The sequence below is a fragment of the Polypterus senegalus genome, chromosome 9 (genome assembly GCF_016835505.1).
Source record: "Polypterus senegalus isolate Bchr_013 chromosome 9, ASM1683550v1, whole genome shotgun sequence".
In the NCBI taxonomy this organism is placed as follows: domain Eukaryota; kingdom Metazoa; phylum Chordata; class Cladistia; order Polypteriformes; family Polypteridae; genus Polypterus; species Polypterus senegalus.
In genome coordinates, this window is record NC_053162.1 from 90,011,250 (window position 1) to 90,028,884 (window position 17,635).

The 17,635-nt window shown below is 43.6% G+C and overlaps 1 protein-coding gene across 1 annotated transcript in view; it reads left to right on the top strand.

Moving 5' to 3' along the window:
* sntb2 (syntrophin, beta 2) overlaps positions 1 to 17,635 on the top strand; it is a 313,602-nt gene that overhangs the window by 146,404 nt on the left and 149,563 nt on the right. The gene's annotated exons all lie outside the window — the stretch shown is intronic.

Genomic DNA, 17,635 nt, shown 5'->3' on the forward strand with positions numbered 1-17,635 from the left:
CCCTGAGCTGAAGTTGCAGAATAACAGCATGCAGGAAGTTTGGGATGGGATGAAGAAAATCACTGGCTGCAGCTCGAAGCGGGGTGCCACCATCGAGAGAGACGTGGAGAGAGCAAACCAAATGAACAATTTATTTAACAGGTTTGACTACCCTAACCCACTCTCACCTCGGAGTACTGCACCCTCCACCCATCCTTCTGCTGAAACCAGCATAGGAGAGAGTTTCCCCCCACCCACAATTACAGCAGCCCAGGTAAGCAGAGAGCTGAGGAGACTTCATGCCAGCATTGGGTCCAGATGGAGTATCGACTTCTGAAGGCTTGTGCGTTGGAGCTGGGGAGTCGTCTACAGCGCATCCTCAACCTGAGCCTGGAACAGATGAGAGTCCCGAGGCTTTGGAAAACATCTTGGCATCATCCCAGTCCCAAAGGTGTCACGTCCTAGTGAGCTGAATGACTTCTGGCCTGTTGCTCTGATGTCACATGTGATGAAGACCATGGAGCGGCTGCTGCTTCACCACCTGAGGCCACAGGTCTGCCACTTCTTTGACCCTCTGCAGTTCGCATACAAGGAGAATGTAGGAGCAGAGGATGCCATCATCTATATGCTACATCAGTCTCTCTCCCACTTGGACAGAGGCAGTGGTGCTTTAAGAATTATGTTTCCGGACTTCTCTAGTGCCTTCAACACCATCCAATCTCTGCTCCTTAGGGACAAGCTGACAAAGATGGGAGTAGATTCACACCTGGTGGCATGGAGCGTGGACTATCTTACAGACAGAACTCAGTATGTGTGTCTCGGGAACTGCAGGTCTGACATTGTGGTCAGCAACACAGGAGCACCGCAAGGGACTGTACTTTCTCCGGTCCTGTTAAGCCTATATACATCGGACTTCCAATACAACTCGCAGTCCTGCCACGTGCAAAAGTTCGCTGATGACACTTTTATCGTGGGCTGCATCAGGAGTGGGCAGGAGGAGGAGTAGTATAGGAACCTAATCAAGGACTTTGTTAATTGGTGCGACTGAAACCACCTAAGCAAAACCAAGGAGCTAGTGGTGGATCTTAGGAGGACCAGGCCCCTCATGGACCGTGATCATCAAAGATGACTGTGTGCAGAGGGTGTAGACCTACAAATACCTGGGAGTGCAGTTGGATGATAAATTGGACTGCCAATACTGATGCTCTGTGCAAGAGAGGACAGAGCCGACTATACTTCCTTAGAAGGCTGGCGTCTTTCAGCATTTGCAGTAAGATACTGCAGATGTTCTATCAGACGGTTGTGGCGAGCTCCCTATTCTATGCGATGGTGTGCTGGGGAGGCAGAATAAAGAAAAGGGATGCTTCACACCTGGATAAACTGGTGAGGAAGGCTAGCTCTATTGTAGGAATGGAGCTGGACAGTTTGATATCCGTGGCAGAGAGACGGGCGCTTTTCCCTTTAGCCATTTGTGCTTTTTGTTTATGAAGAGGTGTGGTAGTCGTGGCAGTCAGCAGCTCCTGGGAACAATTATAGATGCGGACCATTTCTCACCTGTGCACTCAGGTGAGAAACACCCACATCACATCAGGAACTGCTTCGGACATACACCACCATGCCCCCTTGCTAAGCCGCGAGTGCAGTGATTATTTATTAAAACTGGCCTTTTTGGCAGGAGATGTGGACCCTCTATAGCACAGGAGGAAGCTGGGTTAAGAGGAGGTTACAGTTTTAAGAGTCCCTCTGCGTGATGCACTGAGAACAATGGACAGTACAGGGAGAGACTGAACATGTGCAGAATTCATTGGTGCGTACGAACCAGAAGGGAAACTGGTTTGTTCGTCAACCGAGTGTGTGGTCGTGATGCAAAAGTTTGGCAAACTTTTTGGTTGTACGTGTTCAGAGATGTTCGTGAACCTAGGTTCCACTGTACAAAGTTATTGTCTGTTATACCTGCATTTTTATCACTCTTTAATATTGTTTTTTATCAGTATGCTGCTGCTGGAGTATGTGAATTTCCCCTTTGGGATTAATATAGTATCTATCTTTCTATCTTCCTTCCTTCCTTTCTTAATGACTGACAGTCCATTCAGCTTTGGTTACTGCCAGGATAATCTCAACTGGGCAAATACTTGGAAAGTGGAGTTAAATGCAAACAAATGTAACATGTTTCATGGAGGAAAGAAGAGCATTAATTATAAATACAAGATAGGCAAGGCTGACCTGTGACAAGTAAAAACCTAACGGCATTCTTATTAACAAAATGCTGAAAATGGTAAATATATAAAGTGCTCAAAAAATGGGGAAGTCATGCTGGATATCTATACAGATATGGACTCGGTAATGTGTTAGGAACGAAAGAATCAATCTACAGAGGGCTGAATTCAAAGACACCCCGAAAATCAAAGTGAAAAAATGATGTGGCAGGCTAGTCCATTTTGCCAAAATTTCATTGCAGCAACTCCAAATCGTATTCAGTGGTTTGCATGGCCCCACATGCTTATATGCATGCCCGACAACGTCAGGGCATGCTCCTAATGAGACGATGGATGGTGTCCTGGGAGATCTCCTCCCAGATCTGGACCAGGGCATCACTGAGCTCTTGTACTGTCTGAGGTGCAACCTGGCGATGTCATATAGACCGAAACATAATGTCCCAGAGGTGTACTACTGTGGGGGTCAGGCAATGGTATCAGTTTCTTCTTCCTCCACAAACTGCCTGCATACTCTTGCCACATGAGGCTGGCCATTGTTGTGCACAAGTAGAAAACCAGGACCCACTACACCAGCATAGGGTCTGACAATTAGTCCAAGGATTTCATCCCGATACCTAATGGCAGTCAAGGTAAAGTTGTCTAGCCTATAGAGCCCTGTGCATCCCTCCATGGATATGCCTCCCCAGACCATCACTGACCCCACCACCAGAACCATGTTACAGTCGGCATAATATTCTCTATGGCTTCTTTAGACACTTTCACATCTGTCACATTTGCTCAGGGTGAACCTGCTCTCATCTGTGAAAAGCACAGGGTGGCAGTGGTGGTCCTGCCAATTCTGGCATTCTATGGCAAATGCCATTTGAGCTCCACCACAGTGCCAGGTTTATAACATGTTTCTGATTTTTTTGGTCAGAGACATTCACACCAGTGGCCTGCTGGTCAATTTGTAGGGCTCTGGCAGTACTCATCCTGTTCCTCCCTGCCCAAAGAAATAGATACTGGTCCTGCTAATGGGTTAAGGACCTTCTATGGCCCTGTCCAGCTCTCCTAGAGTAACTGCCTGTCTCCTGGAATCTCCTCCATGCCCTTGAGACTGTGCTGGGAGACACAGCAAACCCTCTGGTAATACCACATAATGATGTGCCATCTTGGAGATGTTGGACTACCTATGTAACCTCTGTTGGGTCCAGGTATCTCCTTGTGCCACCAATAGTGACACTGACCATAGCCAAATACAAAACTATTGAGAAAACAGTCCGAAAAGATGGGGAGGGAAAAAGCCAGTGGCCTCCACCTGTTAAACTGTTCCTGTTTTTTTTTTTTGGGGGGGGCATCTCATTGTTGCCCCTCTAGTGCGCCTGCTGTTAATTTCATTAACACCAAAGCAGCTGAAACTGATTAACAACCCCCTCTGCTACTTAACTGACCAGATCAATATCCCAGAAGTTTCATTGACTTGATGCTCTACTCTGATTAAAAAGTGTTCCTTTAATTTTTTGAGCAGTATATATAGATGAATGGAATGTTACAGTCATCTATATATATATATAATTCACTAAGGCAAGACAACCATGGTAAAGCACGCCGGAAGTTGCATGGATTCACTGAGCCGCTGACAAGTAAGATACCTATGATGCACGCAGGAAGGAGCCACGCCCACCAACTCCTGGCACCTCCGAGCCACGTTGACTGTTCATAGAGGCATGTTTCGCGGAGGTGAATCGCCATATGCAGCGTGTAAAACGTTTTGCGAGGGGTATCTCATGGGATCCTTAAAACAGTCCTTTACAACTGAGGTTAAAACACAATGAAGTAAGCAGTCTTTAAAAACCGGGTTTTCGGTTACAGTGCACGACCGTGTGCACCTTAGCAAACTGTTTTACACGCTACATACAGCAATTCACATCCGCGACAAACATGTGTCTTCTTGGATGCTCCTGCAGGAACACGGAAAGTCTACGTGAGTCACAGGTGCATCTGGACTGTGCAAAGATGACAACGACTCAAGTGACGAGTTGGAGGTGGGCACATGAGCGATGGCGGTCCGCCAGTTTTTAGTCACGGACGATTGTGTGTTGGTTCGTTTCGTGCATTGTTATAATGTTGCTTTTCTTGCTGATTTATTACATTACCGATTTTTCAAATGTTAATTTTCTCCCTGTGCTTAAAAATCATTAAAAAAACGGCCTGATTATGCGGCGTATGGTACGCCGCGGGTTGGCTAGTGTTGTATAATATGCTAGTCAGGCCTGTCTGGATCCCTGAGTGCAGTACTTTTCACCATGCTGAGTATGACACATCATCACTAGCAGATGTATGGGGAAAATAAACCAAGTGCATCCTGGTACTAAAAGGCAAAGTCGAATTCAGCCTTTTAGTCTAGTCTTGAGGACCTACTCCAAGTCTTCAAAATTCTTATAGCTATTTGTTAATTTGATACATCTGCTGCATCTATGCACTCTCCTATGACAAAATACTGAAGTGGAAGAGGTCTACTGGTTTGTAGGAAATTCCTTTTTCGCATTTAGTTCTCGGGTGAATGGAGATAGAATAATCCATATAGAAGTAAGTTTCTGACCATAGTATTTTCGCAACAAGCTCCCATGAGGCTGCATTGTTGTAACAACATTTTATAGTTAATATTTTTTACACCCTCCTATTATGTAGTCTTTGTGTCACCAATTTACAGTTTTGTTATGGAGAATTTATAATTACATTTGGGTCCTTACCTTGATATTTGATTAATGTTATTCAATTCATTTTTATGTCTTTTCGATGGTATATTTGGTTTTATACAGGAATTGCCATTTATTGTCATGTTGACCTGTAAATAACGAAGAGTAGCATGGATTATGATGTCATACACACTACGAGAAAATAGGTTAGCTGTGACATCCTGACACTATAAAAAGATAGCAGATACATTCCTAAAAGAAAACTTTGTGTAAACGATGACATTTCTTTTGATTCTGATTTTTTGGCTCACATAGAGGGCTTGATGATAGTTATTTTGACTTCCCAGTTTTAGTCTTTGCTTTGCTATTTTGTTTACCTCTCTTATTCTGATCACTACCTGTTATGTCGCTAGTTTTCCACCCTCTAGCAATACATACACCAGATGTAATGAAGTATTTGCTCTTCTAGCTGCCTTCTGTTCTTTACCATCTTTCTGTCTCACTCTCTTGTCCCGTAAATTAATGTTCCTACCTTCTATTGATGCTGTCAATGATTCAGAAGGTCTGAATTACCTTTTGTAGGTCGAGACACAAATGGGCACTGCCTGTCTTAATGTTGCATATTCTCCTGGGTTTTGGACCTTTATGGGACAGACACAACAGTCAGGCTTACAATCTCTGCCCTGAAAAATATTCCCCCAAAACAAAAACCCCAATTACCATTTTTATAACAATTGTCAGTGAAAGTGATTGGAAGAACCATTCTTCACATACTATGCCATAACATGCTATGCTTGAGAGAATCTAGAGCTGCGTACAATATCACAGTTCTAACACAGCAAATGGATAATATAGTGGAACAGCTTAGCTATCAGCAAACAAAATGGCATTGATTGGTTTTCTCTTGTTTGTGAAGCGGCTGTCTGCTGTGCTGCCTTCTGCAAAAAGTAAGATGGTTTTGTTTGATTTATAAATATGCACAGTAACATTTGAGCTTGAAATGAAACAACTGTTTAATCATGAGTATGTAGATTAATATTAAACTCCTCCTCTATTTTCAAATAATACAGAGAAATGTTTATAAAGAAGAATAATTAAGCTTAAAATGGCAATAGTTCATATTATTTATGTATTATGCTTCTTTAATTTTAAGAGTTGTGCCTCCTTCACACTGCTTAACTTGTACAGTATGTACTGTTAGGAATAAATGAGAGGCACATCTACTAGTTAAACCTTGTATTTCACTTGCATTGTTTTCCACTTTTAAGTTGATGACCTGCAAAATTGTTCTTGGAGGCAGTAATTAGTAGATTACTCGCTCCAGAATTTTTTCACAACAGTATGGAAAAGATGCACCAGATTATGTTGCAGTAATCTTAAATTCACCCACCAACTGCTCCCAACTTAATCCTGTAACATTAGCTTCTTCATCTTGGACATTTGCACAAACATTCTACTCTACTGATATTCATTAATCTTCATGCTATACAAGATTAAAAACTGAAAATAAGTGAGTTGGGATGTTGTCTTCCAGTTTTCACTCAAGCTGCAGCTGTACAAAAAAATCACTGAGCTGTACAAACATGTTGGTGAACCTAATCTCACCCCTCGATACCCTGACTTACTCAGTTTTTCCTGATGCATTTATCTTGTCAATCACTTGAAGAATTTAACTGTAATAACATTAAATTGATAAGTTGGATCTATTCAACAAACTACACACATCGGCCTGCTCGGCAGCACATACTAATTTAGAAAAACTGTCTGCAATGTGAAGGTGAAAACATTCCTGCAGTACATCACATGGCTGAACCACTTGTTCCAGCACTTTCCCCAATGAAAGCTGCTTAATATCTGACTGAAAAGTAGTTTGTCATGTTCTGCTCAAATTTAGTATCAAATTTTGGTGATGAGATGTAATCTAACCTCCCCATGGGCTCACCACCTATGGGAGGGGCCAAGGAGGTTGGGTGCAGTGTGAGTTGGGTGGTGACCGAAGGCGGGGACCTTGGCGGTCTGATCCTCGGCTACAGAAACTGGCTCTTGGGATGTGGAATGTCACCTCTCTGAAGGGGAAGGAGCCTGAGCTAGTGCGCGAGGTCGAGAGGTTCCGGCTAGATATAGTCGGACTCACCTTGACGCACAGCTTGGACTCTGGAACCAATCTTCTTGAGAGGGGCTGGACTCTCTACCACTCTGGAGTTGCCCCGGTGAGAGGCCGAGCAGGTGTGGGCATACTTATTGCCCCCACTGAGCCTGTGCATTGGGGTTTACCCCGGTGGACGAGAGGGTGGCCTCCCTCCGCCTTCGGGTGGTGGGGAAGGGTCCTGACTGTTGTTTGTGCGTATGCCAACAGCAGTTTGGGAGTATCCACCCTTTTTGGAGTCTCTGGAGGGGTTGCTAGAGGGCATACCTTCTGGGGATTCCCTCGCTTTGCTGGGAGACTTCAATGCTCACGGGCAATGACAGTGAGACCTGTAATGGCGTGATTGGGAGGAATGGCCCCCCCGATCTGAACCCGAGCGGTGTTTTGTTATTGGACTTCTGTGCTCGTCACGGATTGTCCATAACGAACACCATGTTCAAGCATAAGGGTGTTCATATGTGCACTTGGCACCAGGACACCCTAGGCCTCAGGTCGATGATCGACTTTGTGGTCGTGTCGCCGGACTTGCGCCATATGTCTTGGACACTCGGGTGAAGAGAGGGGCGGAGCTGTCAACTGATCACCACCTGGTGGTGAGTTGGCTTCGATGGTGGGGGAAGATGCCGGTCAGACCTGGTAGGCCCAAACGTGTTGTGAGGGTCTGCTGGGAACGGCTGGCAGAGTCCCCTGTCAGAAGTAGCTTCAACTCCCACCTCCGCAGAACTTCAACCACGCCCCGAGGGAGGTGGGGACATTGAGTCCAATGGGCCATGTTCCGCGGCTCTATTGTTGAGGCGGCTGACCGGAGCTGTGGCCGCAAGGTGGTCGGTGCCTGTCGTGGCGGCAATCCCCAACCCGCTGGTGGACACCGCGTGAGGGATGCCGCCAAGCTGAAGAAGGAGTCCTATAGGACTTTTTGTCCTGTGGGTCTCTGGAGGCAGCTGATAGGTACCGCAGGCCAAGCGAACGCTGCTTCGTTGTTGCTGAGGCAAAACTCGGGCATGGGAGGAGTTTGGAGAGGCCATGGAGAACGACTTTCGGACGGCTTCGAGGAGATTCTGGTCCACCGTCCGCCTCAGGAGGGGAAGCAGTGCAGTGTCAACACCGTATATGGTGGGGATGGTGCGCTGCTGACCTCACTCGACGCTAGGGTCGGTGGGAGGAGTACTTCAAGACCTCCTCAATCCCACTAACATGCCTTCCACGAGGAAGCAGAGCCTGGGGACTCTGAGGTGGGCTCTCCCATCTCTGGGACTGAAGTCACCGAGGTGGTCAAAAACTCCTTGGTGGCAGGGCCCCGGGTGGATGAGATACCGAGTTCCTTAAGGCTCTGGATGTTGTAGGACTGTCTTGGTTGACACGCCTCTGCAACATCGCATGGACATCGGGACAGTGCCTCTGGATTGGCAGACGGGGTGGTGGTCCCCTCTTTAAAAGGGGACCGGAGGGTGTGTTCCAACTATAGAGGGATCACACTCCTCAGCCTCCCTGGAAAAGTCTATTCGGGGTTCTGGAGAGGAGGGTCCGCCGGATAGTCAACCTCGGATTCAGGAGGAACAGTGTGGTTTTCGCCCTGGTCGCGAACAGTGGACCAGCTCTTCACCCTTAGCAGAGTCCTGAGGGTGCATGGGAGTTTGCCCGACCGGTCTACATGTGTTTTGTGGACTTGGAAAAGGCATTGACCGTGTCCCTCGGGAATCCTGTGGGGGTGCTCGGGAGTATGGGGTACCGGACCCCTGATAAGAGCTGTTCGGTCTCTGTACAACCGTGTCAGAGCTTGGTCCGCATTGCCGCAGTAAGTCGAGCCCGCTTCCAGTGAGAGTTGGACTCCGCCAGGGCTGCCCTTTGTCACCATTCTGTTCATAACTTTATGGACAGAATTTCTAGGCGCAGCCAGGGTGTTGAAGGGGTCGGTTTGGTGGACTCAGGATTGGGTCACTGCTTTTGCAGATGATGTTGTCCTGTTTGCTTCATCAGGCCGTGATCTTCAGCTCTCTCTGGATCGGTTCGCAGCTGAGTGTGAAGCGGCTGGGGTGAGAATCAGCACCTCCAAATCCGGGAGCCTGGTCCTCAGCCGAAAAGGGTGGAGTGCCCTCTCAGGGTTGGGGAGAGATCCTGCCCCAAGTGGAGGAGTTCAAGTATCTCGGGGTCTTGTTCACGAGTGAGGGAAGAATGGAGCGTGAGATCGACAGGCGGATCGGTGCGGCATCCGCAGTGATGTGGGCTCTGCATCGGTCTGTCGTGGTGAAAAAGGAGCTGAGCCGTAAGGCAAAGCTCTCAATTTACCAGTCGATCTACGCTCCTACCCTCACCTATGGTCATGAGCTATGGGTAGTGACCGAAAGAACGAGATCGCGAATACAAGCGGCTGAAATGAGTTTCCTCCGCAGGGTGTCTGGGCTTTCCCTTAAAGATAGGGTGAGAAGCTCAGTCATCCGGGAGGGGCTCAGAGTAGAGCCGCTGCTCCTCCGCATCAAGAGGAGTCAGATGAGGTGGCTCGGGACGCCTCCCTGGTGAGGTGTTCCGGGCACGTCCAACCGGGAGGAGGCCCCGGGGAAGACCCAGGACACGCTGGAGGGACTATGTCTCCCGGCTGGCCTGGGAACGCCTTTGGGATTCTCCCGAAGAGCTGGAAGAAGTGGCGGGAGAGGGAAGTCTGGGCCTCTCTGCTTAAGCTGCTACCCCCGCGACCCGACCTCGGATAAGCGGAAGAGGATGGATGGATGGATGGATGGATGGATGGAGATGTAATCTATACATAATTTTAAACATTTTGTAACGATACATCATTTGATCCATGTACCAACAAGCAAGAGCCTTTCCATATACAGAGAGTTGCTCTCATTGTTCAGTTTAATACCCCCCTCTTTTTATCTGTAATACCACTCTTAGGCCATTACATTACATTTTTTTCTATTCCTGCAGCCATTAACATGTTTCTTTAAGCTCAATCACATGTGTGATTTTAGAAATGAGCATAAATATAGGGAGGATGGTCAAAGCAAACTACAGTGTTGTTGTCACAAATGTGTTGATTATTTGACTGGATGCACAAACTGTTGAGATTCCACTCTCAATTAACAACATTATTGTGTAGTTTTTAGAAAAATGGCTATTTATCTTAGTGTAATAAAAGTTATATAGATTAGTAATATTTTCAAGTGTGCAATTTATCTCCAAATCCATCAAATGACTATATGAAAAGCTAGCTGTGCAAGACAGATTAAACTCTAACTAGACCTCATCAGTAACGTTTGCAGTGCACTAAGCAATGCATATATCTCTGTTACATGCCATTTGGTATGGGTTAATAAAAGCAGTATTGATGTTTGCGATGTATCATAGTTTAGAATGACGGAGATCTAGCAGCCAGACAGATACACCGACACACTTTCATTAAGGCGCGTGAAAGCTTCTATAGATTTTACTAGTTAAAAAAAAAGGCAACATAGCTATAGTCTAATCTATACTCATAAGATAAATCTGGCAATTCTGACATTTGTCTCAAAGGGCAGGAAGATATATATGCACACACAAACAGTATATAGTGTTTGGTTGGGGTGTGTCTGTTTTCACCCAGCGATGGACTGGTGCCCTGTCCAGGGTTTGTTCCTGCTTTATGCCCTATGCAAGCTGGGATGGGCTACAGCACCCTGCACCAACATCTCCAGTGACCCTGTTCAGGACTGAGTGGATTAGAAAATGATGTGCCTTATATGTGAATATATGCAGTCTGTGCATAATATATATTCTCAAACATATAATTAGATACATTTTGTTCACAAACTCTGTGGCTTCCTCTTAGGTTCTGCAGAAGGCTTTGTTTTGAACTACTTGTCTGTGGTATCAAATGTAAAGAAAGACCAGTCTACTAAACATCAGTGCTCAGTTTGTGTACCATTAAAAAGAAAAGCATAGATTTATATGGTCATCTGTTCCATTCATTTGCTGAGCTTTCTTTATTGAGATTCAAGGTTTTAAGGAACCATAGCCTGTTCTAACACTAATAGATTCAGGGCAGGACACTAACCTAGAGAGAGTGAGTGACAGTCTGTCACAGGTCATCCATGCACCCAGCTCAATTCAATCATATCGGGCCTTTCCAATGCATAGGGTATTATGGGGCTAGGATTTACACTTAGACCTCTGGAACATTTTTTTTTTTTTTAAACCCTAACCTTGTTTCATTAGCAAATGTAATATAGGTGATAGGAGTCTCTCTTTTTGAATTTAAATGTAAGGTGAAAGGACTCTCAAGAAGCCTGTTCTGGTGTTTCTTGATTTTAGTCATTTATAAATCTATAATATGCAAATGTGAAAATACTGCTGGAGTTGACTGTTCCCACCCACAATTCTGAAAACTAGAGTAAGTAGGTCTTAGAATGTTATGTTATTTTATTTACCTTCTTCACACGGCTTGAGGTGCAGAACAAAGAGCCTGCGAGCCTCTGTCTCTCCTCAACTGATGTGAGGAGGACATTATCAAGAGTCAGTCCATGCAAGGCTGCAGGACCTGACAACATACCTGGCAGTGTACTCAAAGAATGCACCAGTCAACTGGCTAGTGTCCTCACAGACATCTTCAACACATCTCTGAGCCAGTCATCAGTCCCAGCATGCTTCAAGTCGACCACCATCATACCAGTGCCGAAGAAGTCGTCAGTTACATGCTTGAATGACTACCGACCAGTTGCACTCACACAAATCATCATGAAGTGCTTCGAATGGTTAGTCATGCCACACATTGACGAATCTCCCTGCCTCCCTTGACCCTCTTCAGTTTGCATACCGCTCAAACAGGTCAGCTGAGGATGCCATATGCTCTGCCCTTCACCTCTCCCTGACACGTCTGGATAAAAAAAGACGTAAAACTAAGCAGGTTAGGCCAGAACACCTTCCTCTGCAATTGGATGTTGGACTTCCTGACAGAGAGGCCCCATTCAGTTCAGATGGGCTGCAACACTTCCAGCATCATCACACTGAGCACTGGAGCACTGCAGAGCTGCGTGCTTAGTCCACTGCTTTTCACCCTGCGGAGTCACGACTGAACAGCCTCAAGTTTGCGGATGATACGGCAGTGCTGCGACTAATAAGCAGGGATGATGAAACAGCATACAGAGATGAGGTGGAACGGCTGTCTGCATGGTGTGAGAACAACAATCTCTCTCTCAATGTCGACAAGAACAAAGAAATAATTGTGGACTTCAGAAAATCACATCCTGCCCACATCCCACTCAGCATCAACGGTTTAGATGTGGAGACTGTTAGGAGTACCAAGTTCCTCGGTGTGCACATAACTGAGGAACTTGCGTGGACACATAACACCTCATCAATAATCAAGAAAGCCCAGCAGAGACTACATTTCCTAAGGAAACTGTAGCAAGCAAGTCTTTCCCCTTCCATCCTCAGCGTGTTCTACAGAGGCACCATTGAGAGTGTTCTGACCAGCTGCATCACTGTCTGGTATGGCAACTGCAACATATCCAACCGCAAGTGCCTGCAAAGGATAGTGAAGACAGCAGAGAACATTATTGGGGTGCCTCTCCCTTCACTACAGGACATATTTTATAAACACAGTGTTTGCAAGGCCTGCAGCATTGTGCAGGACCGCTTACACCCATCACATGGACTTTTCACACTTATGCAACCCAAGAGATGACGCTGCCCAGCTCTGCCAGGCTGCAGGATAGTTTTTACCCCCAAGCTGTCAGACTCCTTAACACTATGCTGCCACCTGGGATCTTCCACAACCATCAACCACCTCTAAAAACACTTACCTGCAAAGACGAGTGTGAATGTAAAAAAGAACTGAAAATCTCATACTGACCTTTAAGTATTTTGACACTCTTGATATCCTTCTGCTGTGAAACACTCAGACCTGTCATTGTTTACACATGTCTTAAACAACTATTATCATACAGTGATAATTTCTGTATCATCTATATCTATTGTTTATTATTTACTTAATATATTACATCTATTGACTATATTTATGTATCTAGATTGCAAATACCGTACATTGCCTTAATGCTCATATTACTAACTACACGTCAATATTGCTGCTGCTACTTTGTCTTATTTTTGCACAATGTCTTGTCTTATTTGTGTTTTAATTTTAAATTTTAATTCTATTTTTAATTTATTATTTGCACTTCATGTTGTTAGACTGTGGACCCTGAGCTTTGCAATTTCGTCTATCTGTATACTTGTATATGGTTGAGATGGCAATAAAGTTCACTTTGACTTGGAAATACTTACCTTAATAGCATTTGTCACTACTAACAGAAACCTAAGACAATATGTACATCAAGCTGAATATTACTGGTCATTGTACTTCAGTATAGTAAATTCAGGCTTTGATTGGCATTCTACTCAATGCGTGTGCTTGAGGATGCTGCTGATGCATAAGTAGTGTACTAAATTTACTTATGCACAGACTTGAAGTAAATCTGGAGGATTTCACCAGGTGGCAGTGTGAGAAATCATCATGGTGTGATAATATCCGGTTTCACTGTATTTTGAGTTGATGGAAGAAAGATATTTAAGATAAAAATTCTTTGCATTCTGACGCTGCTGCGAAGATGCAAAAAAAAAAAAAAAAGAAAGATGTATTGTGTCATTACAAAGGGGAATATACAACACGTTTATTGCCTATTGGAGAAAATGATGAAGAAAAGCACCAGGAATATTTTTGCATGTCAGCATTTACGATTGATAATTTGCTTCACTGCATTGAACCATTCATCAAACATTGAAGCACACAGATTGATCGTCTTGGAGCTGCATTGCAGCTTGCTATCACATGTTGATAGTAAACAACAATACTAACATCAAAACTTGAACACACATGCTACCCATATTTTTGCTGGTACCGCAACTCAGGCACACATCATGTTAATTTCTGATGATGTGCTCAGAAGACATGCCAAAAGAACGCTGGGAACTCGTGGCAGCCATGATGCGTGTGCGGAAGTGTTCTGATCATGGAGTGTAAACTGGCCTTTACAGCCAAATGTGGAGGTGACGTTTGCATTTCCAAGAGCAACAGGGGATAAAAAAGAAAATTGTGTTTTTATATCCCATACTTGTCTGACCAGGAGAAAGAAGTAGCAGGTTATACTTATCCCCACTGACACTGTTGAAAACTGGAACACAATAAGCAACATGCAACTTTTAAATGGATATCTTTGCCATTTATGAAATCAATGGCTGTGCATTGCAGTAACATTTTTACATTTTTCAGTCTGAGATTAATTATGTTGGCTGCATTAAGCAGATTTACTTGTTTAAATCTTGCAATAGTTAAGTCCTGCACTATCACAAAATTAAGTTATGCTTGCCAATAAAGTGATTATTCCACCATCCTGGCCACATAGAAATTAGATGAATATGTTTATCTGCTCCTTCATGCATTCTCATTCCTCTGCAGTCCATAACAAATTTGAGCTGGAGTGTAATAGCCTCAGCACCTCAATGTACTCGGATTTTAAAACCAAGAAGAGCGTGAGTGATGTTTTTTCCTCTGTCTCAAGCATGAGATCAAATTAGAAATCCATTATCTTTGTCAGTGAATATTAGTATTTATTATGATGAAGAATATTGTGTGTATTGATGCATCATATATTTGTTTTAGTATTATATTTTATATATTTCAATGCTGTGATGGACTCTGGACCCTTTCTAGACTTGGTTCCTCCTTTCTTGCTAATACCCTGTGAACTTGAAGTAGAATTAGTTATAAAAAAATGAAAAGATATACTTATTGCAGCAGTTTTATATTTTGCTTATATTTTTTACTTTGTTTACTACGTGCTAGTGCTGCATTTTTATTGGCAACAGGCACATACGTGTATATAATGGCAAGCCCAAAGTAATTATTAAGAAAAAAAAGGCACTGTTTTGTGGATATCAAATGCCTTGCCCCCATTAGTGACATTTAAGCTTTTGTCAATGTCAGCCTTTAATCAATACACTTCACGGAAGACCTTCTTACATCTTTGATAATATCAGATTTTATTCAGGGCTAATATTCAGTTTGTGTCACATGATGGCAAATTGTGCATGTTTGTGATTTAGAATGCGATTGGTGAAATCTGAACACAGTTACAAACCCTGTTATAACGAGGGTGCACACTTCTGCAGCCAAGGTGTTGAAAAGCTTTCATTTTGGTTTTTACTTTCAAGATCTTAAGTGAAGAAGGTATGACATGTTTTTTGGTTTTTTTTTTCCTTCATTTCAGCCTTCACAGAAACAAAAGTTGAAATCTCCTTATGAGTACATAAACATTTGGTATCCACCGTAGGCAAACTGTGTAAATATGGTGTATGAAAGAGTTAGACAAACTTGCAGTAATTCCAAAAGCACAGATTTAGTTTAATCGTGTTATTTTTAACTTTTTTCAGAACAGATACTTTTTCAGATTAGACTCTGACATAGACTTTTTACCCAAATAAATTATTGATGCTATTTTGTTTTTTAAAACTTTACACCACCTTTCCCCTATGTTGGGTGTCAAGTTTAAATTAAATTTCAATTTCTCCATGCATGCTTGTGACAACCTGACTTATTCTATAACCTGTGGAGCCAATTTCTTACTGGTACATTGCGGAAAATTTCATTATATGGGCAGAAGTATTGGGACACCTGACCATTACACCAACAGGAATTTTAATGACGATGCATTGAAATACATAGACTTTAATATGGAGTCGGTGGCCCCTATGCAGCTATAACAGCTTCCAATCTTTTTGGAAGGTTTTGCACAAGATTTTAGAGTGTTTGGGAATTTGCGCTCATTCATTCTGTAGAACATTTATGAGGTCAGGCACTGATACTGGATGAGAAAGCCTGACTCATAGTATCCATTCCAGTTCATCCCAAAGGTGTTCGATGAGGTTGAGGTCAGGGCTCTGTGCAGGCCAGTCACATTCTTCCACTCCAAACTCGTCCAACCATGCCTTTATTGACTGTGCTTTGTGCACTGGGGCACATTCATACTGGAATAGAAAAGGGTCTTCACCAAACTGTTTCCACAAAGTTGTAAGCATAGCGTTGTCTAAAATGTCTTGGCATGCTGAAGCATTTAGATTGCCCTTCACTGGAAGTAAGCAACCTAGCCCAAACCCTGAAAAACAACCCCACACCATTCTCCCTCTTCCACCATATTTCACAGTTGGCACAGTGTAATCAACCAGATAACGTTCTGCCAGCATCCGCCAAACCCAGAGTTGGCCATTTGACTGCCAAACACAGAAGCGTCATTCATCACTCCATAGAACACGTTTCCACCACTCCATCCGATGCTTGGCATTGGCCTTGGTGAAGTGAGGCTTGCATGCAGCTGCTCGACCATGGAAGCCCATTCCATGAAGCTCCCGCTACAAAGTTTTTGTGCTTACATTAATGCCAGTGGAAGTTCTGAACTCTTCAGCTATGTAATCAGTACTGTGTTGGTGACCTTTACACACCATGCACCTTAGCAGTCGTTGACCCCGCTCTGTGACTTTATATGGTCTTCTGCTTCGTGGCTGAGTTGCTGTTGTTCCTAAACGCTTCCACTTTCCAATAATACCACTTTCAGTTAGCTGTGGCTGTGGAATATCCAGTAGGGATGGAATTTCATGAACCATCTTATTGCAAAGGTGGCATCCTATCACATTACCATGCTTGAAGTCACTGAGCTCTTCAGAATGACCCATCTTGTTTCACAAATGTTTCTAAATGGAGACTGCATGGCTAGGTGCTAGATTTTTATACACCTGTGGCAATGGGTCTGATTGAAAGACTTGAATTTTACAATTAAGAGGCGTGTTCCAATACTTGTGTCCATATAGCGTATGTACCTGAGTTTTGAACTGTTCTGTCAAAGTATGGCGTGATACTTGCTTTATCAGCCAGTTAGAGTTTCTTTAATGGTGCTGGTAACATCAGTATTTGTGCATGAATGTGACATATGCTATTTTGCAAAATAATTTAATTACTCAAACCTTTTTTGTCTTGCTAAGACTCTACGTGGATCATGCCATGTATATGTTCTATGTTTCAATTAAAACCAGAATCCTGCTTGTCCTTTTACAGTATGCAAACATACCCACACGAGGCTACCTTATTATAATGCAGTATATATTTCTGTATAATGGGTACATGAAGTGCTTACATACATTTTATGTACTAATTTAAGTGTTTAACATCACATTCACCTTGTAATTTAGAAGCTGTGAACTTTCTTCTGTATGTTATGGTATGACACATTTCATCAGAGGTGTATGTGTGTTTTGCTTTGTCAAAGTTAGAATTTTTATCTTTTGTGTAAACAAGTGCTGTCATTGAGTTTACAACTCAAGAGACTATGACAATAGTTTGTAATTTGATTAAACCAGGCAGCTTTTAAGAAAGTGACTCAGTCAAATCTGATACTTAAGCATGCATGTGGGAGAGAGAGAAAAAGAAAAAAACGCAATTGAATCGAGGAGTTTAAATAGCTGAAAACAGTGTGTGCTTGTGAGAATGCAGAAATCAGAGTCTGTGCCTCAGGGTTTTTAATTCAGGATTGTCACTATAAAAGAGAGTGGATGATTATGTTAGCAAACAGCTTTTTAAATGTGCAATGAAATAA